Source organism: Hyaena hyaena, unplaced genomic scaffold (assembly GCF_003009895.1).
Source record: "Hyaena hyaena isolate Hyena2069 unplaced genomic scaffold, ASM300989v1 scaffold_162, whole genome shotgun sequence".
NCBI classification, from domain to species: domain Eukaryota; kingdom Metazoa; phylum Chordata; class Mammalia; order Carnivora; family Hyaenidae; genus Hyaena; species Hyaena hyaena.
The window spans coordinates 266,638-293,078 of NW_024080795.1; the positions used below are offsets into that span (position 1 = coordinate 266,638).

Below are 26,441 nucleotides of genomic sequence, written 5' to 3' on the forward strand. Positions count from 1 at the left end.
TGCAGCCATCTTTAAAAATGAAAATGTACCGGGGCGCCTGGGTGGCTCAGTCGGTTAAGTGTCCGACTTCTGCTCAGAGTGGTCATGGCGTTTGTGAGTTCGAGCCCTGCATCGGGCTCTGTGCTGACAGCTCAGAGCCTGGAGCCTGCTTCAGATTCTGTGTCTTCCTCTCTCCCTCTTTGCCCCTGCCCCACTCACACTCACACTCACTCACACACACACACACACACACACACACACACACTCTCTCTCTCTCTAAAATAAATAAACAAAAAAATAAAAATGTCCCTGGGAAGGTTAACATAGTAAATTACTAGTACCTTTATATGGGAGTTCACCAAACTGAGTATTTATCAGAGGCATCTGATGCCACACCTTTCACTTCTATTGAGAACTTTCAAAAGACAAGAAAGTGCAGAGAAGAATACAGCAAACACTTGTGTTCTTGCTGTGCAGAGTGAAAACACGCTACTGTATTTACTTTGACTTCCATTTTTTAAAATAAAAGGAATTATAAAATACTTAAGGAAAAGTAGAGGTCCTCTTTATTTCCTACTTTCTGTCAACCCATTCTCAATGTTCCTGAGATGAGTCAGTGTAGGTACACACTGAGCTAGGTCGTTTCACCGCTGAACAGCAACCTGTAGTACAACCATGACACAATTTATTCGTTCCCCAGTTGATGGATGTTTAGGTTGTTTCCAATTGCTTAGTAACAGCCCCACCAGTGGTCTATGTGCTCCCATGTTACCATACAACTGTCAACTTCTGAGTCTTAAATTTGCCAATCTGACCAGTATTTCCCTGAATACTAGTAAGGTTAACATCTTTTCATATATTTCTAGATCATTCCAGTTCCTTCTGTCCATTGCCTGTTGGTATTCTTTGCCCATTTTTCTTTTGGATTGGTTGCCTTTAAAAAATGTATTTATTATATATCTTTGGATACAGTTTCTCTTTCAATTTTGTGTGCAGCAGATGTTTTCTCCCACTGTAGAGTGTGCCTTCACAGTGTCATTTTTTTCTGTAGGCATTTTAATAATTAATTATACTTTTAATGTTTATTTTATTTTTGAGAGAGAGAGCAGAGGAGGGGCAGAGGGAGAGGGAGAAAGATAATCCCAAGCAGGCTCTGTGCTGACAGCAGAGAGCACAATGTGGGGCTTGAACTCATGAAACAGTGAGATCATGACCTGAGCTGAAGTCAGACACTTATCTGACTGAGCCACCCAGGCACCCTGACATTTTAATATTTAATGCAGTCACATTTATCAGTCTTTTCTATTAAAATTTGTGAGGTTTTTTTTTTTGGTGTGTGATTAACAAATTCTTTCTTACTCCAAGATCATAAAGGTATTCTATATTTGCATCAAAATGTTATAAAATTTTGCTTTTAACATTTAGATATTTGGGGCACCTGGCGGATGGGCACCTGGCATGCACTCATCTGGAAGAGCGTGCAACTCTTGATCTTGGGGTTGTGAGTTCTAGCCTCACATTAGGTGTAGAGCTTACTTAAATAAATGAACTTAGGGGCGCCTGGGTGGCTTAGTCGGTTAAGTGTCCGACTTTCGCTTAGGTCATGATCTCGCGGTTTGTGGGTTCGAGCCCCGCGTCGGGCTCTGTGCTGACTGCCAGCTCAGAGCCTGGAGCCTATTTCAGAGTCTGTGTCTCCCTCTCTCTGACCCTCCCCTGCTCACACTGTCTCTCTCTCTCTTTCTCCTAGAAATAAATAAAAATATTAAAAAAAAAAATTGAACTTAAAAAACCCATTTAGATATTCAATTCATTTTGAATTAATTTTTAGGTAGGATCTGAAGATGTTATCACATTTTATCTTTTCTCACATGGATAATTTTAACAGCATTTATCAAATAGTCTATATCATATCTTCCATGATTTATAATCAACGTCTGTTATAAACCTACTTCCCGTGGATTTGTAAGAGTTATTTTTAGGCTTTTCTTATATTCCACTGATCTATTTATCCATCTGCCAATACCACGCTGTTTTAATTGCTATAACATGATAATAAGTCTTGATAATCTGCCCTCTGCTGTTCTTTAAAATCGTCTTGTCTAGTCTATTCTAGAATCAGCTTAAGATCCATTGAAAAATCCCATTATGATTTTGATTGAAACTGATTTAAATTTATAGATCAATTGGAAGAGAATTGACATCTTGATGTTGAGTCTTCCCATACATAATGATTGTATAGCTCTGCTTTTTGAGGTTACCTTTTCTGAAAGTTTTTATTTCAATGTAATTATAGATTCACAGGAAGATGGAAAAGTAGTACAGAGACACCCCTGTACTATTTGCACATTTTCTCACAATGGTTACACTTTGTTTTTTTTAAACAGCTTTATTGAGGAAAAATTGATATGCCCCAAACTGGACACACTTAATGTGTACAATTTGATGAGTCTGAAGATATGCATATACCTGTGAAACTAAGGCCACAATCAGGCAATAAGCATATCCATCACCTCTGAAAGTTTCCTCCTGTCCCTTTTCTTGGTTGGTGTTTTCTGGTAAGAAACTTAACATGAGATCTACTCTCTTAACAAATTTTTAAGCATAAAATGCAGAATCGTTAACTATAGGCACAATGCCGTACTGCAGACTTCTAGAACTTATTTGTCTTACATAACTGAAACTTTATATCAGCAGTTACATCTTGCATAGCTGGAATACAGTATTAAAACCAGGAATTTGGGACTGGCGCAATGTTTGTGTTTAAGTTCTAAGCCATTTTATCATGTGTAGACTTGTATAACCACCACTGTAATCAAGATACAGAACTAGTCCATTACCACAAAGATATCTCTCATGCTCGCCCTTTATAGTTACACCCACCCCATCTCTAACTCCCAGAAACCACTAATCTGTTCATCTCTACAATTTTTTGTCATTTTAAGAATGTTATATAAATGGAATCATACAGTATGTGACCTTTTGAGATTATCTTAAACATTTTTTTATTAAAAATTTATTTAAAATTTTTATTTATTTTGAGAGAGAAAGAGAGACAGAGCACAAGCGGGGGGGGGGGCGGGGGAGGGCGGGGGGGGCAGAGAAAGGGAAGCACAGAATCTGAAGCAGGTTCCAGGCTCTGAGCTGTCAGCAAAGAGCCCGGTGTCGGGCTCGAACTCATAAACCATGAACTCATGACCCGAGCCGAAGTCAGACGCTTAACTGACTGAGCCACCCAGGTGCCTCTGAAATTATCTTTTTTTAATCATCGTAATTCCCTAGATAATCATCCAAGTTGTTGTGTGTATCAACAATTTTCTCCTTTTTATTGTTGAACATGAGTCCATGGTATGGACGTAGCACAGTTTTTTGAACCATTCACCTGTTGAGTGACATTTTGGTCATCCCCATTTTGGATGTTTTCTGTTTGTTCTTTTTGTTTCTCTGTTTTTATATTTTTATCTTCCTGTGGCTTACTTGAATGTTTTTTTTAAGAATTTGATTTATCTACAGGTTTTTTATTTTTATTTTTTAAGTTTATTTATTTTGAGAGAGAGAGAGAGAGAGAGCAGGGGAAGGACAGAGAGAGACAAAGAGAATCCTAAGCAGGCTCCACACTCCCCCCTGATGTGGGGCTCAAACCCACAAACCGTGAGATCATGACCTGAGCCAGAATCAAGAGTCGGAAGCTCAACTGACTGACCCACCCAGGTGCCCCTACGTACAGGTTTGTGTGTGTGTATCTGTTTGTATAGGTATATACATAACTTACCGCAGTCTACTGGTGTCATCATTTTACCTAATAGAGAAAAATGTGAAAACTTTGCCTTCCTTTATGTCCCTTTACCTCCTCCTCAGTTTATAATTGTCCTAAACATTTCCTCTGCATACATTGATAAACGTATTAGACAGTGTTTTATTTTCTCATTCAACCATGAAACATAATTTAGAAAACTCAAGAGAAGAAGCAGACCGTGTTGTATTTACCCGTATGTTTTGCTCTTTCTTTGTTCCTCTTACTTCCTGATGTTTGTAGATCCTTTATTTTATGCTTCTTTCTTTCTGGAAAACTTCCTTTGGCCATTCTTTAAGTGTTGGTGTACTACTGACCAGTTCTTTCAATTTTCCTTCATCTGAGAATGCCTTGATTTCCCCTTTGCTTCTGAAGAATACTTTTTTTAAAATGTGTTATTTATTTCTGAAAGACAGAGAGAGAGGCAGCGTGAGCAGGGGAAGGTCAGAGAGAGAGGGAGACACAGAATCTGAAACAGGCTCCAGGCTCTTAGCTGTCAACACAGAGCCCGACTCGGGGCTCGAACCAATGAACCGTGAGATCATGACCTGAGCCGAAGTCGGATGCTTAACCGACTGAGCCACCCAGGCGCCCCTGAAGAATACTTTTGCTGAATGAAGAATTCTGGGTTGGCAGTTCTTTTCTTTCAGCACCTGAAAATCATTATGCCACTTTCCTGTGACCTTCACAGGTTATGATGAGAAACCCACCGTTACTGTAATTGTTGTTCTTTGATAGGTAAAGGTATTTTTTCTCTCTTTCAAGACTTTTTTCTTTGTTTTTAGTTTTCAGAAGTTTGACTGTATCTTGGCCTGGATTTCTCTGGGTTTATCTTCCTTTCTCCTTTTTCTTTTTAGAGAGCATATGTGAACTGGGAAGAAGGTGGGAGGAGAGAGCGAGAGCGAGAGCGAGAGCAAGAGAGAGAGAGAGAGAGAGAGAATGAATGAATGAATCTTAAGCTCTGAACCCAGGGCTTGATCTCACAACAGTGAGATCATGTCCTGACCTGAAATCAAGAGTCAGATGCTTAACTGACTGAGCCACCCAGGTGCCCTAGATTCACTAAGCTTTTTGAATCTGTAGGTTTATTTATGTCTTTTGCCAAATTTGAGAAATTTTCAGCCAGCATTTCTTTGACTACTTTTTGAGCCCTTTCTCCTCTCCTTCTAGGATTCTGATGCCACAAATACTATATCTTTTGACATAATCCCATAGGTCCCTGAGGCCCTGTTCATATTTTTGGTCTACTTTCCTTCTGTTGTTTATCCTGAGTAATTTCCATTTTTTTATCTTCAAGTTTACTACTATTTTTTTTTTTTCCTTCTGGCTCTTCCATTCTGCTGTTGAGCCCACCCACTGAGTTTGTTTTTTTTGTTTTTTGAGCCCTTCCACTGAGTTTTTAATTTTAGTTATTTTGCTTTTTCAATTCTGAAATGTCCATTTGGCTCTTCTTTATGTCTTCTATTTCTTTGCTAAGAGTGATTTACCCTTTGTTTTTATATTTGTGATTACTGGCTCAAACATTATTTATTATTTTTAGTAGTTTATTGTCAAGTTGGTTTCCATATAACACCCAGTGCTCATCCCCACAAGTGCCCTCCTCCATGCCCATCTCCCCCCTCCCCTCCCCCCACCCCCATCAGCCCTCAGTTTGTTCTTAGCATTCAAGAGTCTGTCATGGTTTGCCTCCCTCCCTCTCCCCCACTATTTTTCCCTTCTTGTCCCCCATGGTCAAACATTATTTTAAAAAGTTTATTTTGAGGGAGAGAGAGCACGCGTGTATGCATGCATGAGTGGGGGAGGGGCAGAGAGAGGGCACAGGAAAGAATCCCAAGCAGGCTCTGTGCTGTTAGCACAGAGTCCCCATGCAGGGCTCAGACTCATGCGCCATGAGATCATGACCTGAGCCCAGTCCAGAGCCAAGCACTTAGCTGACTGAACCACCCAGGCGCCCCTGGCTCACACATTTTTATGACGGCTGCTTTAAAATCTTTATTGTGTAATTTGAACAGCTATGACATCTCAGTCTTGGCATCTGTTGATTATTTTTTCTCATTCATGTTAGATTTTCCTGGTTCTTGGTACGACAAATGATTTGGACATACAGGGTATATATCGTTATTGGCTCTATGCTATTGAAATCTTGTGTTTTAGCAGGCCTTCTCTGACAATGCTGCAGAGGAGGAAGATGAGGTTACAGCCTCATTACTGCCGGCTGGAGGTGGAAGTATAGGGTCCTCATGTCATCGCCAATTTCACCATGTGAGGAGGGACCTTGGTACAATCCTGGCTTCCTGCTCAGCCCTCTCTGAGGTTGCAGTACCTCTTTACGGTCTGGGGGAGGGTGAAGTCCAGGCTCTCTAAAATCTGCCTTTGCTGGCATAAGTGGAAGTGGTACCACATTGGTTTTCTCCTGTGGGCATTTACCTGGAGTAGAGAACATGATTGTGTTATTAAAAGGTTTCTGTCCTACTACATCGCTCCTTTCCTGGCACTTTGGCTAGAGAGAGAGCAGGCTTTTGTTGGGACTTGTTTTGTCTGTCCCTGTTGGTATTTTGGGGTTGCCAGTTTCTCCAGCACCCAGTCTGGGATAGATGAGACCAAAACAAAACAGGAGGAACTTACTGATGTGGCCTGTCAGTTCCCAAAGTCCTTAGCCGGTCTATTTGAGTCCTCTCTCCACCTATCAGAGCCTTCTCGTGTTTGTTTTATACGTAATGTCAGCAGGTTTTACCTATACCTCGTGGGACAAATAGGGAAAATTACTTCTCCCTCATTTTGTCCTGGAACGGGAAGTACGAGGTCATCTTTTGTGACTTCCAAAATCTTTCATAAAGGCCTTACCCAAGAACCGTGTGTGTATATAGTTCTAGATCCTTGCTAAAAATATATACTTTGATTAGTATCATTCCTTTTTAAAAACGACCTATTCTTATTTGTTGTTGCTGCTATATTGAAATGATACTGATTTTTCATACAATATCCAGCACCCTGGTGGAATTCTCACAGTTTTAATGGCTCGTAAATTCTATTATATCTTATATGTAGCCAAATATATCATCTGCAAGCATGATCGTTTTTCTCTCTTCCCAGTCCTTTCCTATCTTATTTCTTTTTCTTAGACTGTTGTGTTTGCTGGGTCTTCGATGACAAGGTCAAACACAAGCAGTAATGATAGGCTTCCTTGTCTTCTTTTTCTGAGTTTGAAGTAAATGCTTGTATTCTTTTATCACTAGTATGATTATTGTAGGTCTTTGGCTACTATGTAAAGAAAGAAAGGGGTGTATAAGGGCAACAGTGGAAACTGAAAGAGCAGTTAGGAAGCTAATGCAGTAGCCTGGGTGAGAGGCTGGAGTGGCCTAGATTAAGATGGTAGCAAATGAATGTAGCAAATATAGCGAGAAAGGGAGAGATTTGAACTATAGTTTGGAGACAGTCTTGAAAACATTTGAAAGGGGGCTGAGAGTAAAGAAAAGAGGAGAAACCATATTGATGTGTTGTTTGGAGCCTGAATAACTGCATGGATGGTGATGCCATTTTCTGAAGTATAGAAGACCAAGGTAGGAATGTATTTAGGAGACAAAATTAAGGGTTATCTTTTGGTTACATTAAGTTTGAAATTCAATGCCAGACATAAAGTGGAGATTCTGAAAGAGACTGAAAAGATAGGAGTCTAGAGCTCAAGTGGAGATATCAAAATTGTAGATATAAGCAGCATATAGATACTGTTTAAAGCCATGGGATTCTATGAGAGATTAACTAGGGGAAGTTGAAGCTAGAAAAGAGAGCTAAGGACTTTAACATTTAGAGGCTAATCAGAGAAGGGGAAGGTATCAAAAGAGACTGAGAAGAAACAGCAAGCGAGATAGGAGTCAAACCAGGAATTTATCCTAATGAAATGATTGGACAAGCATGTAGAGATATACATGTACAAGTACACTCATCACACTGTTTTTTATAGTAGCAGAGATTGGAAATAAATGTAGGGAGATGATTAAATAAATTGTGGTGCATATATACTATAGAATATACAAGGTCGACATTAAAAAGGATGACGTAAATCAATACTTATTGACATATAAGAAGGTCCATGACCCATATTCCATGAAGGAGCAGGTTACAAAATAGCGTATATAGTATGATCCCATTAATGTAAAATTATATGTGTGGATGTGTTTGTGTGTATATGTAAATAGAGCCATGTGGGTAGTTTTGTTTTTCTTTAATTTTTTTAATGTTTATTATTCAGAGAGAGCCAAAGCATGAGTGTGGGAGAGGCAGAGACAGGGAGACTAGAATCTGAAGCAGGCACAGACCCTGACTCGGGGCTCGAACTCACGACCTGGGAGATCATGCCCTGAGCCAAAGTCGGACGCCCAACCGACTGAGCCACCCAGGCACCCCTAGTTTTGTTTTTCTACTTTGTTTCTTGATGCATTCTTTGAATCTAAAACAGTGTTTAGCACCTAGCAGGCACTAATACGTTGTTTGGAAAGAATGAATGAACAAATGAATATTGAACAGTGCTCACCAAAATGTTCAGAGTGGTTATCTCCAGGTTTTGTGATTAAGGGTACCTTATTTTCCTTTCTTTTACATTTCGTTTGGATTCTTTTACAATGAGCATACTTTCTTTTTATCAGGAAGAAAATTCTTTTAATTTTTGAAACTACCTCCACCCTTGTCGGTTACCTATGACCTCCACGTACCCCTATTTGGTTGAATTCAGGGCAAAGCGGTTGCTTTGCCATTGTAAACCCATATTTGGGCAGGAAGATCAGAATGATAGCAGAGAGATATGTTGGCTCTTAGAGAGCTGGAGGCTGGAAAAGTGAACTAGGAGGTGAAGACGGGCAGGAGCCACAGGGAAAAAAAGACTTGTGCCTTGCAGGAAAGAAAGGAGTGAAGCTGGGTTTTTTTTGTAGAGCAGAGCTGCATAGCACATGAAGCTGGGGACCCCTTGCAAACCCTGACCTGGTGGGGGAAGGAGCCTGTGGAACCCAGAGAGCACAGTGAGATTTGCGATCTAAATTCTTAACTCACAATTGCGGATGGATGTAGGAGATAATAAAAACGCCAAGCTATGGTTCCAAGATTGTTCTGTTTGGTATAGAAATGCCTCACTCCTTTTGGTGGTGGCGGTGGAAAAATGACAGAAGCCTTCTGTTTGAAGAGGTCCTCGGTTCTCTTTTTTTTTTTTTCTGCGGCTGCAGGAGAAGCAAGTTGGATTATGTTCTTTGAATAACTGAGTGGACATACTTTGGAATTCCGTGTGTCTGTTTGCCCATCCACACTCTGTCCTCCCTCCTCCATTCCCCTCCATTAGCCTCCTGCCTCCCCATCACCAGAATATACCTAGATTTCTCCAGTGTGGAAGGTTAATCTCCTGCTAGCATTTCTCCTGTACTGTATTATGCTAAATGAGTGTTCATTTCCTTCCTGGCCTTGAGTTACAAAACGCTCTCTTCTGTTGCCCAAGTCTTGGAAAGTGCAGGCTCCAGGAAAAGGGTGGTGGTAGAGATAGGGCTGCCAGATAAAATACAGCATGCCCAGTTAAGTCTGAATGTCAGATAACCAATGAATTTTCAGGATAAGTATATCCCAGATATTGCATGGGACATACTTACGCCAAAAAAAATTAGTCATCCTTTATCTGTAATTCAGTTTTGTTTTGTTTTGTTTTTTGTTTTTTTTTGCAAAATCTGGCAACCTTAGGTGGAGAAAAAAAACTCATCTTGTGATACAAGCATTTTCTCTGTGCTTTTCATCCAAAATTTACCAGATGTTTCTTAGATGGACTTTCAATTGACAAAGGGGGAAATAACTAACTTATTAAGTTGAAACTAGACTGCAAATTAGTACTGGAGCTGGAATTTTAAGTTTTCCACTTCTCCAACACATGATTTAAATCCATGACCTCCACCTCAGTCATTTATGGGCTAGAAGGAAGCAGGAACAGACTTAGCAGAAAGGCACATATTCCCACGACAAGTAAAATTTGAAAAGAACTTAAAGGCAATGGCTCTTCGGATTTTAATTTCCTTTGGACTGTGGACATGACTCTGTTTAGTCTCTGAGGTAGTGATTCTCCAAGCGCGGTGCCTGAGCTACCTGCATCGGGACCATCTGGGAAGCAGTCTGTAAATACAGACAGAAAGTAAAGCTAACCGACCCTTTCAAGGATTAAGCCTATGGTCTTTGTCTCACAGGCATCACAGTCACTACCTCTTTCATCTCCAGAGCTTTCATTTCATTCCACTAATAGCTTTTATCCGGAGGATCTCAATGACAGAGGGTTTGTTAGTTACTTTTAAGGTTTTGTTTTTTTCCATTGTGCATTACAAAAGCAAAATTGTGCAATGGCAAAGTTATTAAAAAGGCAAAATTGAAGATGGATTTGACACCTCCCCTGACGCACTCTTGGATCAAGGAATCCCAGATAACTGTTCGTTCTAAGAGAAGAACTGATGGACCTGGCCTCTATTAAATCACCAAATTTAATTTGATCTTGGAAGCTGAAGAAATCTCTGTCACCATCATCTTGCCTTGGTACCTAGCCATTCCATAAAATCTCCTCTCTACTTTTCCTGGGCCTAACTCCAAGAGAACTAATCATAGCTTAATAATTTGGTACAGAATCCCAGTGTAATTGCCGCAGGTCAGTATTGTACCCGATCAGATCGGAAAGCAGAAATTATTATCAAGAATTGGGAAGAATGAGGTCAAGAGGTACAGCTTGACTTTCAAAGCATCCCTGGGACACACGTACAGCCAGAATGACTTTTTAAATTAAGGAATTACAATTATTCTCTATTAGAGCAAAGCAAAGCAAATGTGTTCAGTCAGCCTGTCATTTAACGTTTATAGCAACGTTTATAGCAAACAGTCTCACGTTTGGTCAATTCCTTAATCGCATGCTAATAAAAATAACATGAATAGCTTGGTAACTCACCCCATGCTACTAAAATGCAAGTAACCCAAGATGGCTTGGCTATGTTGTCCTCATCTCGTTTTATCGCCTGGGACTCGAGCTTCTTAGTTAGCCTTCTGTGCTGCCAGTTGATACTTGCCTAAATATTTCCTTCATACTCAGAACGTTATGGCTCCTTTTTCAGGCTTCAAATATTTCCACCTAATTCGAGAAATACGTGAGGTACGCCTGAAACGCTGACAGCTGTAGCTTAGACCCAAAATAGTCAGGCCTACTCGACAAGACCCACTGAGCAAGCAGAACCAGGAGTTTGTAGGTGACAGCTGAACAGGCATCAATAGGAAACTGCCAGGTGCTCAGTTGATCCAGCGAGGGATGGGAACAGACAGATTCTATTTCTAGAAATAGTACAGGGAATGCCAGCAAGTCATGGGATGTACACGATAGTACAGATCTTCTCTTCCATTTTGTGGGGAGCTTGAGAGGATATCTCGGGAACCTGAACCTTGCTGTGAAAATGAACATGTCAAATGAATAATCTCTGGCATTGATTTGTTCAGTTCCTTTTATTTTCAAGTTACTTTACTAGGCACTTTGAAGGAATATAACCTAGTTTTAGGATAGAGGCTCTACTCACATGCAGTTTTCACACCAGTTGGGGAAACAAGACAAGTATAGGAAAGTCCTATCTTATGAGTGGTTAGGTTCCTGGTGAGCAAAAACATAATAATTCATAGATGAAATACCTCTCAAAAGTTCCTTTGAAAGGTGCTACACTGAAGACAGATAGACCATTTTTCGGTAAGTCCAACACAGGTTTGTTTTTATTATTTCCTTGAGCGTTATACCAGATCACTCTTTAGTTGAGAACCATGCCAATTGGCTTGCATTTAGGGACCATGTTGAATTGGGAAAGCATGTGTATTTAAGCATGAGAATCATTCACGAGAGGCTCACAGGAACCAACACCATATGAGGGAAGAGCAGATTCACATCTCTCAGGTTAGTTAACTCTAGGGCAAAGCAAAGTGGAATGGCAAATAGAATTAGCGTGCCCACTCCCTCCCTCCCTCCCTCCCTTCCTCCCTCTCTACCCTCTCTCTCAAAGTTTCTGAATATGGATTCATATAAGAATGGTTTGCTTACATTGTACTTCTCCATACCTATCTACCCAGATAGGAGAGGCCATGAGAAGGTGAGCTTCACCACTTCCTGATTGTATGACCTCGGCCAAGTGAACCCCACAGAGCACCCAGTCCCTCATCCACAAAATGAGACTAATTGCATCTTCCTGACAGGATCATTCTGCCAATCAAATGCAGTGCTCACAAAATGCTTTGCTTAGTGCCTAATAACATAAAAGCCTTAATGATGGTTAACTAGTGTGTGTGTATGTGTGTGTGTGTGTGTGTGTGTGTTTTATTTTTTCAACTTTATTGAGCTATAACTGACAAGTAAAATTGTAAGATATTTAAAGTATACATCACAGCCGTTTGACAGTTTTTAAAAAATGTTTACTTATTTTTGAGAGAGAGAGGGGTGGGGGAGGGACCGAGAAAGAGGGAGATAGAGAATCCAAAGGAGGCTCCAGGCTCTGAGCTGTCAGCACAGAGCCCGATGTGAGGCTTGAACTCGTGAACTGTGAGATCATGACCTGAGCTGAAGTTGGATGCTTAACCAACTGAGCCACCCAGGTGCCCCATTAGCCATCTGATATACAGTGTGAAAGGGATTCCCATCATCTAGTTAATTAACACATCCATCACCTTTTTTAAAAATGTTTTATTTATTTCTTAGAGAGAGAGAGAGAGAGAGAGAGCAGGGGACTGTCAGAGAGAGAGAGGGAGATACAGAATCTGAAACAGGCTCCAGGCTCTGAGCTGTCAGCACAGAGCCCGATGCGGGGCTAGAACCCGTGAACCGTGAGATCAAGACCCAAGCCGAAGTCGGACGCTTAACCGACTGAGCCACCCAGGTGCCCCTTCCATCACCTCTTTTTGTGGTAGAAGATTTAAGTTCTACTCTTTTAGCAAATTTCAATTATGTAATAGAGTGTTATCAACTATAGTCACCATATTTTACGTTACCTCCTCAGACCTCACTCATCGTATAGCTGAAAGTTGATATCCTTTTACCCACCTCTCCCTATTTCCCCTATCGCCCATCCCAGCTCCTGGCAACCACTTTTCTACTCTGTTTCTGAGAGTTTGACTTCTTTTTTAAAGATTCCACATATAAATAATACCATGCAGAATTTGTCTTTATTTGGCTTATTTCACTTAGCCTAATGCCCTCAAGGTCCATCCATGTTGTCACAATGGCAAGATTTTCGCCTTTCTCACGGACAAATAATATTTCATCGTATGTGTGTATCACACTCTGTTTTCCAGAGTGGCCGCATCAATTTACATTCCTATCAAAAGTGCACAGAGGTTCCTTTTGCTTCACATCCTTGCCAACACTTGTTATCCCTTACCTTTTTTTAAATTAACATTTCTTTTATTATGCTTATTATTTTTTTTTGAGAGAGAGAGAGCAAGTGTGTGCCCGTGCACATGCAAGCAGGGAAGAGGCAGAGAGAGAGGGAGAGAGGGAATCCCAAGCAGGCTCCGTGCTGTCAGGGCAGAGCCCAATGTGGGGCTCAGTCTCATGAACTGTGAGATCACGACCCGAGTCGAAATCGAGAGTCGGACACTTAACCAACTGAGCCACCCAGGCGCCCCCTCATCTTTTTGAGGATAGCTCTTCTAACAGGTGTGAGGTGATACCTGATTGTGGTTTTGATTTGCATTTCCCTGATGATTAGTGATGTTGAGCACCTTTGCATGTACCGATTGGGCCATTTGTATGTCTTCTTTGGGCAAATGTCTATTTAGTTGCTCTGCCTGTTTTTAAATTCAAATTGGTTTTTTTTTGCTATAGAGCTGAGTTCTGTTTATATATTGGTTATGAACCCTTTATCAGATCTGATTTGCAAACATTTTCTCTCACTCAGTAGGTTTCTTTTCATTTTGTTGATGGTTTCCTTTGCTGTGCAAAAGCTTTTTAGTTTGGTGCAGTCCCACTTTTTAATTTTTGCTCTTATTGCCTTTGCTTTTGGTGTCAAATCTAAAAAAATCATTGCCGAGACCGATGTCAAGGAACTTTTTCTGTTTTCTTCTAGGAGTTTTGGGGTTTCAGGTCTTATGTTCAAGCCTTTACTTTATTTTGAGTTGATTTTTGTGTATGGTGTATGGGTCCAGTTTCATTATTTTGCGTATGGCTGTCTGGTTTTCCTGACACCATTTATTGAAGAGACTACCTATCCTTTTGCCACTGCGTATTCTTGGCTCCTTTATCGTAAATTGATTGATCATATATGTGTGATTTTATTACTTATTCTGTTTCATTGATCTATATGTGTTTTAATGCAAATACCATGTTTCTTTTTGTAGTTTTTTTTTTAAATATTTTAATTTATTTCTAGGAGAGAGAGAGAGAGACAGCGTGAGCAGGGGAGGGTCAGAGAGAGAGGGAGATACAGACTCTGAAATAGGCTCCAGGCTCTGAGCTGGCAGTCAGCACAGACCCTGACGCGGGGCTCGAACCTACGAACCGTGAGATCATGACCCAAGTGAAAGTCGGACGCTTAACCGACTAAGCCACCCAGGCGCCCCTCTTTTTGTAGTTTTATTAACACAAATGCACTGTGCACATAAGTTGTCTGTCCATTTTCTTCGCTGTGCAGCCTGGCATTGGGATTGGTGACTCTGATGGCCAGCTGGGCTGTGCTTTCCACAGTGGCTTTGGAGGACACATTGCGAGCAGTCTCTGCACAGTAAGATCTGTTGCACGTCAGCAACACTTCAAGCTTCTTGACGTTGTGGACTAGGAGCTTCCAGAAGCCACTGGGCAGCATGTACTTTGTTTTCTTGTTGCTCTCAGAATCAAATGTTGGGCATCAAGATCTGGCCCTTGAATCTTCTGTGCACCTTGTTGTCACTGCCTCTGGGTTTCTGCCAGTTACATTTAATTTTGACATATCCATCTGACTGGTGCCAAATGAACTTCTTGGTTCTCTTTTTAATGATTTTGGGCTTCACCAGAGGTCTGAGGGTAGCCATCTCTGCAGGCAGTGCCAAGGAAGAGTCATACTGTCTTGATAACTCTAGCTCTGTAACATAGTTTGGAATCAGGAAGTGCAATGCCTCCAACTTTATTCTCTTTTCTCAAACTTGTGGGCTCTTCTGGGTCTTTTGTGGCTGCATATAAATTTTGAGATTGTTTTATTTTATTTCTGTGAAAAATACTAGTAGAATTTTGATAGGGATTGCATTGAATCTGTAGATTGCTTTGTGTAGTATGGACATTTAACAGCATTAATTCTTCTAAGCTATGAGCACAGAATATCTTTGTATTTATTTGTGTCATCTTCAATTTCTTTCATCAGTGTCAGAGTTTTCAGTGTACAGATCGTTAATCTCCTTGGTTAAATTTATTCCTAGGTATTTTATTCTTTTTGATGCAACTGCAAGCAGGATTATTTTCTCAATTTCTCTTTCTGTTAGTTCATTATTAGTATATAGAATGCAACTGATTTTTGTATGATTTTGTATCCTGAAACTTTACTGAATTTGTTTATTAGTTCTAACGGTTTCTTTGGTAGAATCTTTGAGTTTTCCATGTATAGTATCATGTCTTCTGCAAATAGAGACAGTCTGACGTCCTCTTTTCCAATTTGGATGTCTTTTATTTCTTTTTCTTGCCTAATTGCTGTGACTAGGACTTCCAGTACAGTGCTGAATAAAAGTGGTGAGAGTGAGCATCTTTGTCTTGTTCCTGATCTTGGAGGAAAAATTTTCGGCGTTTCACATTGAATATGATGTTAGTGGTGGGCTTGTCATATGTAGCCTTTGTTATGTTGAGGTATATTCCCTCTATTCCTGTTTTTTTAAAATCATGAATGGATGTTAAATTTTGTCAAGTGCTTTTTCTGAATCTATTGAGATGATAATATGATTTTTATCCTTCATTTTGTTAATGTGGTGTATCTCATTGGTTTATTTGTGGATGTTGAAACATCCTTGCATCCCTGGAATAAACCCAACTTGATCATGGTATATTATCCTCTTAATGTAGTGTTGAATTCAGTTTGCTGATATTTTGTTGACGATTTTTACATTTATGTTCATCAGGAATACTGGCCTATTTTCCCCCCTCTAGTGTCTTTGTCTGGTTTTGGTATCAGGATAATGCTGACCTCATAAAATGTGTCTAGAAGTGTTCCTTCCTCTTCCATTTTTTGGAAGAGTTTGATAAGGATTGCTATTAATTCTCTAAACTTTTTATAGAACTCACCTCTGACACCATCTGGTCCTGGAGTTTTCTTTGTTGCGAGGTTTTTGATTATGGATTCCTTACTAGAAATCAGTCTGTTCAGATTTTCTATTTCTTTATGATTCAGTCTTTGTATATTTTGTACGTATGCAAATTATATTGTATTTGTTGTATATTTCTAGGAATTTATTCATTTCTTCTAGGTTGTCCAATTTGTTGTCAAATAGTTATCCCCTGTAGTCTTTTATGATCCTTTTGCATTTCTGTGGTATCATTTCTAATGTCTCTTGTTTCATTTATAATTTTATTTATTTGAGTCCTCTCACCTTTTTTCTTGGTAAATCTAGCTAAAAGTTTGTCCATTTTATTTATGTTTTAAAAAAGCAACTCTTGGGGTGCCTGGGTGCCTCAGTCGGTTAAGCATCCGACTTTGGCTCAGGTCATGATCTCGTGGTTTGTGGGTTCGAGCCCCATGTCGGGCTCTGTGCTGACAGCTAGCTCAGAGCCTGGAGCCTGTTTCGAATTCTGTATCTCCCTCTCTCTCTGACCCTCCCTTGTTCACGCTGTCTCTCTCTTCTCTCTCTCAGAAATAAATAAAACTTTAAAAAAAAAAAAGCAGCTCTTAATTTCACAGATCTTTTCTATTGTCTCTTGTCTTTATTTCATTTATTTCTGCTCTAATCTTTGTTATTTCCTTCCTTCTACCAATTTTGCACTTAGTTTGTGGGTTTTTTCTAGTTCCTTGAGGTGCAAAGTTAGGTTGACTATTTGAGCTTTTTCTTCTTTCTTAATGTAGGAATAAATCACTACTAATTCTCTCTTAGAACTGCTTTTGCTGCATCCCATAATATACTACTGTTAACTATTCTAGCAAGTGGTTTATATGTGATGTATCAGATGAGGGAGACGTGCCTTACGTGTTGAGGAATTTCAGGGGAGGGAGACATAGCTGGATGTGTGTTGGCAGGGACAGGCCAAGGGTGAAGTGATTTTAAACTTGATGAGGAATAGATGACATTGGTGAATTGGAGGTGAGAGAAGGAGTGAAGGTGGAACACACAGAAAGCCAAGGTATAGACACGTGGGGATGATCAAGAGAACAGATGTAAATGGGGGTGGGTGAGGAATCCTGTGTAGCAGTACATTAGGAGTTACTGGGGAGGTGGAGCCATATGACTAAAGGCCTCGAATGCCAGGCTGTGATTCTGGAGGAACTGTTTGAGATTTTAAGAAAACTTTTTAATGTTTATTTATTACTGAAAGACAGAGACAGAGCGCGGGCGGGGGAGGGACGGAGAGAGGGAGGGAGACACAGAGTCTGAAGCAGGCTCCAGGCTCTGAGCTGTCAGCACAGAGCCCAGTGTGGGGCTCAAACCCACAGACTGCAAGATCCTGACCTGAGCCAAAGTCTGACACTTAACTGACTGAGCCACCCAGGAGCCCAAGATTTTTTAAGCAGGGGTGATAGGATGACAAAACTTATCTAAATATACTTTCCAAATGTGGCTTATCTGTCAAAGTCTAGCTCACAGCCACTTCCTATTGGAAGCCTTACTAGACTACTTCCCCCTCCTGAATTTCACTCTTCCTTTTCCGAATTCTGTTGACACCGATTGCTCTTCCCCCGCAGTAATTTTGACCTTAACCTTCTACTGTCTCATCTCGGGAACTATGTTTGTGTACGTGTGTCGTGTAGGGAGAGGATATCTTTTCTCTGAAGACATAGCCTTGCCTTTCACTTCCTCTTTCCCATACAGAGCTTAGCGCATTGTGGGCTCTGAAGGAATAATTTGAATTAACTCAGTGATTGAATATGGACATGCCCAACTGGAGTGGGAAAAACAAAGTGTCCCACAGACAGGATGTGTACTGGCTCTGTGAGGAAAGTAGTAAAATTTTAAAAAGGTGGATAGGCTTCGCTGTCATAGACTCATTCCTGAAGCCCCAGAATCAAGTTTTTAAAACCGTTTTCTAAAAACCTTTGCCTAAGTTACTTGGGACCTTCCAAGCCCAATGAAGGCTGGTCACCTGGCTGGCTGGATTAACTGCTGTAATGGCTTCAGAGAATGGAGGGCTGACCAGGAAGAGAAGCCCCAAGTGCTGCAGCCCTTTGTGGGAAACCAGCTTCCTCACAGCCTAGAGAAGGAAGAGAAAGAGCCTCTGTCTTTAATCGCAGCTATTCAAGAAACCAGCTCTGCTGAGAGCAGCAGACTCTGGGAGAAAAAAAATATATATATGTAGTCTTTGCAAAGGAAACTTTTTTCCAACCTGAGGTCAAACCCAAGAGTCAGACTGTAAAGGGACTGGGAGGGAGAGCCCGGGTATGAAATGAACAAGAGAGCCTGTTACAGGCTGGTTTCCAAGGAACCACATCTCTATGCCTCTATGCCTGTCGCAGCCCATCTTCCCATCACATGAAATAACCCATCTGTACAAATCTTCATTTGTTCAGTGTGGAAGCTTGACGCTTTTCTAATAGAAATCTAGGAGTTATCCTGGTTTGCAGAGACCTCTAAACACATCAGCAGAAGAAGTGACTTGAAATTGATTTTGGCTGGGACTTGTCTCCTTCCTCATGTTCACAACGATAGCATCATTGACGGTTTAGAGGCTTGATACCTGCTTCTCTCTCTGGGCCCCACACGGCTTTCTGGATTCCCAGCTGAAACTGTTTCTGAGGCTCCAAAATGACCCTTTCCTGGGCCTCCACCGATCAGAGTCCCATCCCTCAGCCCACCCATCTCGTCCAGATGTTGAGGAGAAAGCATTCTGATTTGACTAATGCACACTAAGGTGTAAGTGAGCTCATATACAAACTAGTCCAGGTGTGTTTGCATTTCCAGAAGGGCCATCATAAGGAACAGAATTCTAAGCAGTCAAATTTCCAGTGTTATTTTGGGGCGTTGTGTGATGAGACAAGTCTTACTGGGCCAACTCAAATATACCACATGGGTAACCGCCTCAGCCACGTCTGATGCCATTCCCTACTCTTGGAATGTTCTGGCCTCTTCTCTCTCTAAGTTCTGTTTTTCCTTCAGGGCTCAGCTCGAGCTTTGCCCATGAAGCCTGCGCAGAGTGCACCTGGCTTGAACTTCTGCCCCACTCGGAAGTCATTGCTCCTCACTCGTTCCATCAGGGTTAGTTTGGTTTCCTTGCGCAGATCCTAAGCTCTGTGAGAACAGGAATCGTGTTTTAAACTTCTTCTCTGTCTTCCATAGCCATTGGCATGATGCTGGGCTCGTAAGAAGTGTACAAGAAATTTTTATAATGACACTCATTGCTTTCACATGTGATCCAGTTTGAGTCACAGCTACCCTAGAAGGTAGGGTGTCCTTATGCCTATTTTACAGAGGAACGTGTTGGTGAGGTGGGGGGGACCGTTGAGGGGGCCACTGCTGGAAAGAAAAAAGTTATTTTAAAATTCCATCTCTTTTCTATTTCTGGAAATTCTCAATTTATCAGTCATTATGATATTTTTGAGTTTGATCTCTGTGACGGTGTCACTGTGCAATTGGAAATGTGAAAGAGGCACCTGGGTGGTTCAGTTCATTAAGCATCCGACTCTTGGTTTCAGCTCAGGTCATGATCACACGGTTCATGAGTTCAAACCCTGCATCGGGCTCTGCGCTGATAGCATAGAGCCTGCTTGGGATTCTCTCTCTCTCTGTCTCTGTCTCTCTCTTTCTACTCCTTCCCTGCTCGCTCGCTCTCTCTCTCTCTCTCTCTCTCTCTCTCTCTCAAAATGAATAAATTTTAAAAAACAGTTAAAAAAGTGGCATAGACCTGTCACCCTGCCTTCAAGTCAGTTGTAGAGTAGCGCCTCCAAACCTGGTTATCATCATGAACACCTCAGGAGCTTGTTAACACACAGGCTCCCAGGCCATCCCCAGAGATTCTGATTTTGTAGGTCTGGGGTAGGCCTCAGGTCTGTTCTCAAAACCACTTAAAGACTTCTGGTAATCAGGGGTTCCCTGAAAAGTGAGGTGCACACTGCTGATGGGACCGAGGCACACAAACTTTATTTTTATTTTTGTATATTTATTGTAATGTACATTAGAAAAATATAGCCATTGCATAAAATCGTGATTTCACAGGTATGATAATTTCCATTTATTAAAAATGTACTTAATTCTGACACATGCTGCAACATGGTTGAACCTTGAAGACACTAAATGAAATAAGCCAGTGACAAAATCAATAGTTGCTATATGATTCAACTTATATGAGGTACCTAGAAGAGTCTCAGAGAGACAAAAAGTGGAATGGTGGTGCCTAGGGGCTAGGGAAAGAGGAAATGGCAAATTATTGTTTAATGTGTATGGACTTTCAGTTTTGCAATATTTGGGAGAGAGTTCTGGAGGTGGATGGTGGTGATGATCGTACAATAGTGTGAATGTACGTAATGTCACTGAACTGGACACTTAAAAATGATTAAAATGGTAACATTTATGTTATATGTGTTTATCACAATGAAACATGTATTTCAATAAAAAAGCAAGATAGGAACATTCCAATTAAACAGAAGTAGATATCAATTGCAGGTACAGCAAATGTGAATGTGCTGTGCAAATAACCCGTATTTGAGAAACATTGTTATAGTTTCACTCTCTACTTTTACTTAGGGGAACACTAATACCCAAAGAAGCAGAGTGACTACCCAATGTCCAATGTCGCATGTTGAGTCAAAGGCAAGGCCAGGACTAGCACCCGGGTTTCCTGACCCTTTCAAGATTTTTTCATTTATATCATTTGAATAGTTGCTAAAATATCATGGTGAAGGCAACAGGCACGGAGAGTACTCCATGTATGCTAGATAAGTCAGGGAGAGCTTGCTGAAGGAACTGGGCCTTGTCATAGGCCCTCAAAATATGAAGATGTGTAAATTAGAGGAGATAGAAGGTGGCCACAAAAACAAACACAGGCCTGGAAACAAGAGTGAATGTGGTTTGTGGTTCATTCTGATACAGTAAAGATGGAACGCTGGCTAGCGCTCTGGGTTTCTGTTCTAAAATAACACAAGGCTCCTGAACGATAGGTTAATTTAGATTCAATACAATGAGCAACAGACAAGCCTTAGAGAATTTTGAGCAGCGCTGTGATATGCTGAAGCCAGGCTTATAGGAAGATTAATCTGGTAGTGGCCAACAGGATGGATAGAATGAAATCAGACAGTGAGTGGACTCTTCCAGGAATCCAGCCATGATGAGAGGAGAGCCAGAGAGGAGATGGTAGCAGTGGGAACAAAGAATCAGAGGCTGATTTAAGGGTACGTCATAAAGCAGAACAACCAGAACTTAGTCATCTGTGAAAGGGCAGATGAAGGAACGAGAGAAATCTAGGATGACTCCAAGGTTTTGAGGCCTGGATGTTGGGGGTCATCGTACATACTGCCCTCAACAGAAATGAAAAAAAATGTAGCAAGAGGAGATGCTTTGGAGCAAAGGTGAAACATTTGGTTTGGGCCATAGGGAGTTGGAGGTAATGGTGGAACATCCAAGGGGAGATGGTTTCCATGTAGCTTGAAACATAAGATAAGAGATTGGAGAGAGGTTAGAGGTTAGAGGTCATTAAACTCTTTAATTCTGGATACGTTACACAAGGATGATCTTCCACTGACATATGCACTTTTATTTAGCATTAATTTAAAAGACATATTGTTTTCATAAAGAAATTGTGGTGTAAGACTTTGAACGCAAGGGAACAGCATTTAAGTGCCTTCAAAGCCAGAAAACATCAAGGAGAGGGTGGGAATGGCCCAAGTGAGTAATTATATTTTCTCTTCTGGAAAGAAAAGAGAGAAAAACCGTGGTGTAATTTCCAGTTGTCCTTTCTTGGAGCTCAAACACATAGAAGGATTTAGTGTCCTTGTCACCCAAAGCAACCTTTCAAAGAACTGCTGGATGAGTACTTAGTAATGAACCTTTGGGAACACCTCGTATGGAATCCAGCTCCTCTGCAATTAATGCAGTATGGCAGCTGCCTGAATGATTCATATCAGAGCATCACGCAACAACACCACATCATTTGACAAAGTGGGAACAGAAGGATCGACACTCTTTGCTGTGTTGTCTGTGACATGCTTGCTCAGGGTATGAAAGGCTATACCCCCTTAAGCATGACTGACAAAACACTTGGATTTACTAAAAAAAAAAAAAAAAAACTCATCTCTGATTTCTGTGAGTCAAATGAATGGAAAATGTCCGAGCTGGGAAAAACAGGTTTAGCAGATGTTCTTATATACTCTTAGAGCAAAAGGGGAAATGGTCTACTCTGGCCACATTTACAGAGAGGACTGTGGGAGACTTTTCTTATAAACTTGTTTCCTGGGGTCAGGGCTGGCCATTAGGAAACGAGCAAAGTTTCTCTTTGGCCCCTTCACCTCTCTTCCTGTCTTCTGTTTCTCTCCTCACAACTACTTTCAGAAGCCCACAGGCTTACCTCCACGTGCCCAGAGCTATCGCTCAGCCCCCATTGCGAGGCCTCTCAAAACTAATAATAACTACTGCGTATTGAGAATTGACAGTGTGCCAAACAGACACTATGCTAGGTGCTTTATGTATGTATTATCTCATTTAGCCCTCAAACAAAATTATGAGGTAAGTAACTATTATTCCCCTCATTGTGCAGATCAGGAAAGTGAAACTTAATGAGGTTAAATAAATTCCACTAAGGCACAAGCCCAAGTCCAGCACTCATTCCACTACATCACACTTTGTCCAAGAGAGAGAGGAAGGAAGGGGCATAACCTAGCTAGCCAAAGCAGCTACATTAACTCTAGCAACCAGTAGACTCTCACATTATATATTGAGCAATGAGCTTCCCAGAAGACTTTAAGTTTACCCCCTAAGACAGACTCCACTGATGATCTAAAAGAAACTAGAAAGACGTTTTCTGCCTTTGACATGGTTCAAGGGAGAGTTTTGAGTTGACAAGAAGTTTATGGTCACTCTTCAGATGATTTCAGATGAGAAAAATATAACACACATTTTCCTTAGGCTTTGCAGATGGTTTTGGATTTGCACTTTGTTTCTATATAGCTATTCCCATGACTGATCTGTGACAGAACCTTAATGCTAATATTCCTTTCATAATCTCTTTCTGTTGATACATCACTCTTAAGAGTGGCATAAAATTATAGGGACACTGAGAAATCTTTATGACTTGCACATATCCCCCCATTACATTGTAAGTCCTCTGAAAGAGTAGGCTATCATTTCTTCTTGAATTATTGCCCAGTTCCTTACTGGGATTAGTTCATCCCATGGGTTTCTAAGATGAAGGCTAAAAACCAGGATTCTTGGTCATGCTGAAGAAGGAAAAGGCCAAGGGCCCAGCTGCAACTGGGGCTCTGGAAGGGGCAATTTGTTCAGCAGCAGGCAGGGCTCATACTGAGTACTTCACACTCTCACCCAGTCCTCCCTGTGCCAAACAAGATGGCTGGCTGAGATGCAGGGGATGTTTAACCAGAGAAAAGGACTTGTTTTTGTTTCTTTCCTATTCAATAAAAAGTACACCACCTTTGTATACCCTGAGTTTGGCATTGTACCCTGCAAGAGATACTCTTGGCCACCAACTTTCTTATCTTCAAACCATAGAAAGGGCTGGAAAGAAACTCCTAACGCATCTAGTTCTACCCTTAGTTGCACAGATGAGGGACAGAGAGGCTCAGAGAAGGAGATGGATTTGCTCAAGGTCATGCAGTGAGTTAGCTGTGGGCTAGAACCCAGATGTCCTGATTCTTGGATGAGCATTCTTTCACTCCACCACATTGTAACCTCATCAACAGCAGACCTCCGATTAAGGACCTCTCGGCTCACATCCATTTCAGGTTCCAAAGTATTCTCCTAGCTGGCTTTTGGGACTTGCTTGGTAATTCAAGGCCGTTTGGATAGTGCTTCAGTGTCATCCTGGGTTGTTCTTCCCAGATCAGCTGCAATCCAGGCCAGGATGGAACACTGCCACCAAATCAATCCTCCCTGGCCTCTGCATTATGAGTAAAGGAAAATGAATGTCTCCGTCTTCTGTCTGGGGCTTTTAGATTGCTGAACAGATGTCTGTCTCAAAATGACTCCTTAGCTACCAGGCAGGGAAAAATATCAGCTACAAGCCCTGATAAGGGACACAAGCCTTCAGCATGCAAAAGGGCTGCTTTTGTCTACCTCTCTCTTCCCCACAGGACCACATGTACGACATGTTGAATTTTCCTTGTCAAGGAGAATGTGTACAGACTCCCCTGACTTGAAGCTGCCTGGTGAGCCCTGTGTTTTGGAAAATTGGCTTTTAAGTCCAAGCTTGAGTTCCTCTTAGAAGACCTTAACCTATTCTTCTACCAGGTACTAGACTCAGACAGTTTTTTCCGTTCACATGAAATAATCAATATTTTCCCAGTCCTGACCAAAAAGGGAAAGATTCCGTTTCATGCAGCCTGCTGTATTACATATATTTCCATGTCTTATCTCCCCTTATCCACCAGCCTGTGGCCCCACATGGGCACTATTTTTGGAACTAACCTAAGAGAAAGGATGGTGGCACTGGGGTGAGGAATTTGGGAAGGGATTCCTGTGTCGCTAGTGCTTGGCCCAGTAAAAGTAATGATCTGGGTTACCACTCGATGCTGCAGGTGTTTAGTTCCTGCTAGGTCTACTTTCAATAGCCCAAATATAGCAGGGGACACAAGTTGGAGCATGTTCCTCAGGAAGGGCACATGACATATGGCCACTCACTCAGCAGGGCCAAAGTTACTCCTCTGTAGAGAATGACAGCTGTTCTGCTGAGGCCCTCTGGAGGGGCTAGGCAGCCTTCCAAGATAAGAAAAGCCATTTGATCTCCACTCCTACCTTCCACCATCCTTAGAAAAGCTCTGGTGAAACTGTCTTTCTCCTACATAGTCTAAGTCGGGAATAGCCCTCCATATACTCTAGGGGATTTGAGGGATATGTGTAGGGCCAGCTTTGGGCAAAGCTGCAGTAGGTGACCATCACACATTCTGAGGCAAAGGGTGTCTGATAGGGCCTTCATTATCTCTCCTCCCCAGCCATTATGCTGTCAGAAATCTTAGAGCAGACATGCCAATTATAGTCTGACTCTCCACCATTTCATTCTAAGAAAAACTACATGGTCCACACTCCCTTGGTGAAGAAATTGGCCCTGGACTATTCTTCAAGAATGGAATGGTGACTTCTTAGGTCCTGGATGGGCACCTGACCCAAGGACAGTCGATCTATCAGCTGGTGGATGACCTATGTATGAAGTGGCCTAGCAAGAAAAAAGTACTCAATAGGACAATGGGGAGTAGCTAGGACATACATTTTGTCTCCCCTAGAATGTAAGTGTGGAAAATGCTGAGATTTTCAGTTTGTTGGTAGCAAGAGTATAAGAAATGAGAAGACACTAGATCAAAGCAGAGACCAACTACAGTGCTTTTTTTTTTTTTTTTTTTTTTATGGCAGAGCATTGGATAACATTCTGGCTATTGAGGAGATAATGAGATTTAATCCCTAGAACTCTCTACTTCCTGAATGATGCCAAATTCTGAGTTCCCATGAGAAGCTGTGGAGGGACATTCATTTGCCTTCATGTAGTTGGGGATCAGGCTGATGTATGCAAAAAGGGATCCTTCTTCTGTTGAGGATGATGGCAGAAAATTCTTAGCAAGGTGGGCTCCTCTCGCTTGGAATTCAATTTGCACTATTGGTAAGCCTTCTTAGGTGTTGTATAGAAGTCCCATCCTCAGTCCTCTTCTCCCACTCCACCCTTCTGCCCAATTCTAGTCCATGGCTGATCATCATCTGATGTAGCCAGCTTCTCATTATGGTGACAAAAGATCACTGTCTCTCTTTCTGACTGGACATCTCAACCCACGTCAGTCCAGACAGGCAGTGTATAAGGGGCTTCTGCCACCTTGCATGTAGTGGGCATGCCAAATTAACCTTCCCGTCAGATCTAGGCCAACACGACTGCAGATACCCACTCAATTTTTAGGCCTTAAACATGGTACCCACACAGACTGATGTGAGCACCAAGAAGGGTTGGGCATAAAGTCGGGGTTGACTTGTGAAAGCTCCAGAAGCAGGAGGCCTTCCATGGGAGAATAAGCATCCTTCCAAGCCTCTTGCCACAAAAGCTATGATGGATGGTTTTGCAAGTCACATAGACACTCTACGTTTGGGCTCAGTGTTATGGACAGGACTCTGGAAGAACCCTATCTCTGACTTCACCAAACGTCAGCCCTCTCATCTGTTTTTAATCTGGGCTGAATTAGCCTGTGATGAGAAGCAGAGAAAGATAAATGAGACAAGGCCACTGTTTGCAATCCTCTGGCAATCCTTGGTGGAAGAGATTTTTGACACTCAGATCTTTGTGCCATCATGTGGTGAGAACAGACTAGAATTTCTTCTAGAAAAGGAACCTAGATTCTATACTCCT

General features: G+C 41.5%; 1 protein-coding gene across 6 annotated transcripts in view; it reads left to right on the forward strand.

The window, feature by feature from the left end:
• The window catches only part of PLAC1 (placenta enriched 1), a 196,480-nt gene that overhangs the window by 64,646 nt on the left and 105,393 nt on the right, over positions 1-26,441 (forward strand). The window lies entirely within an intron of this gene.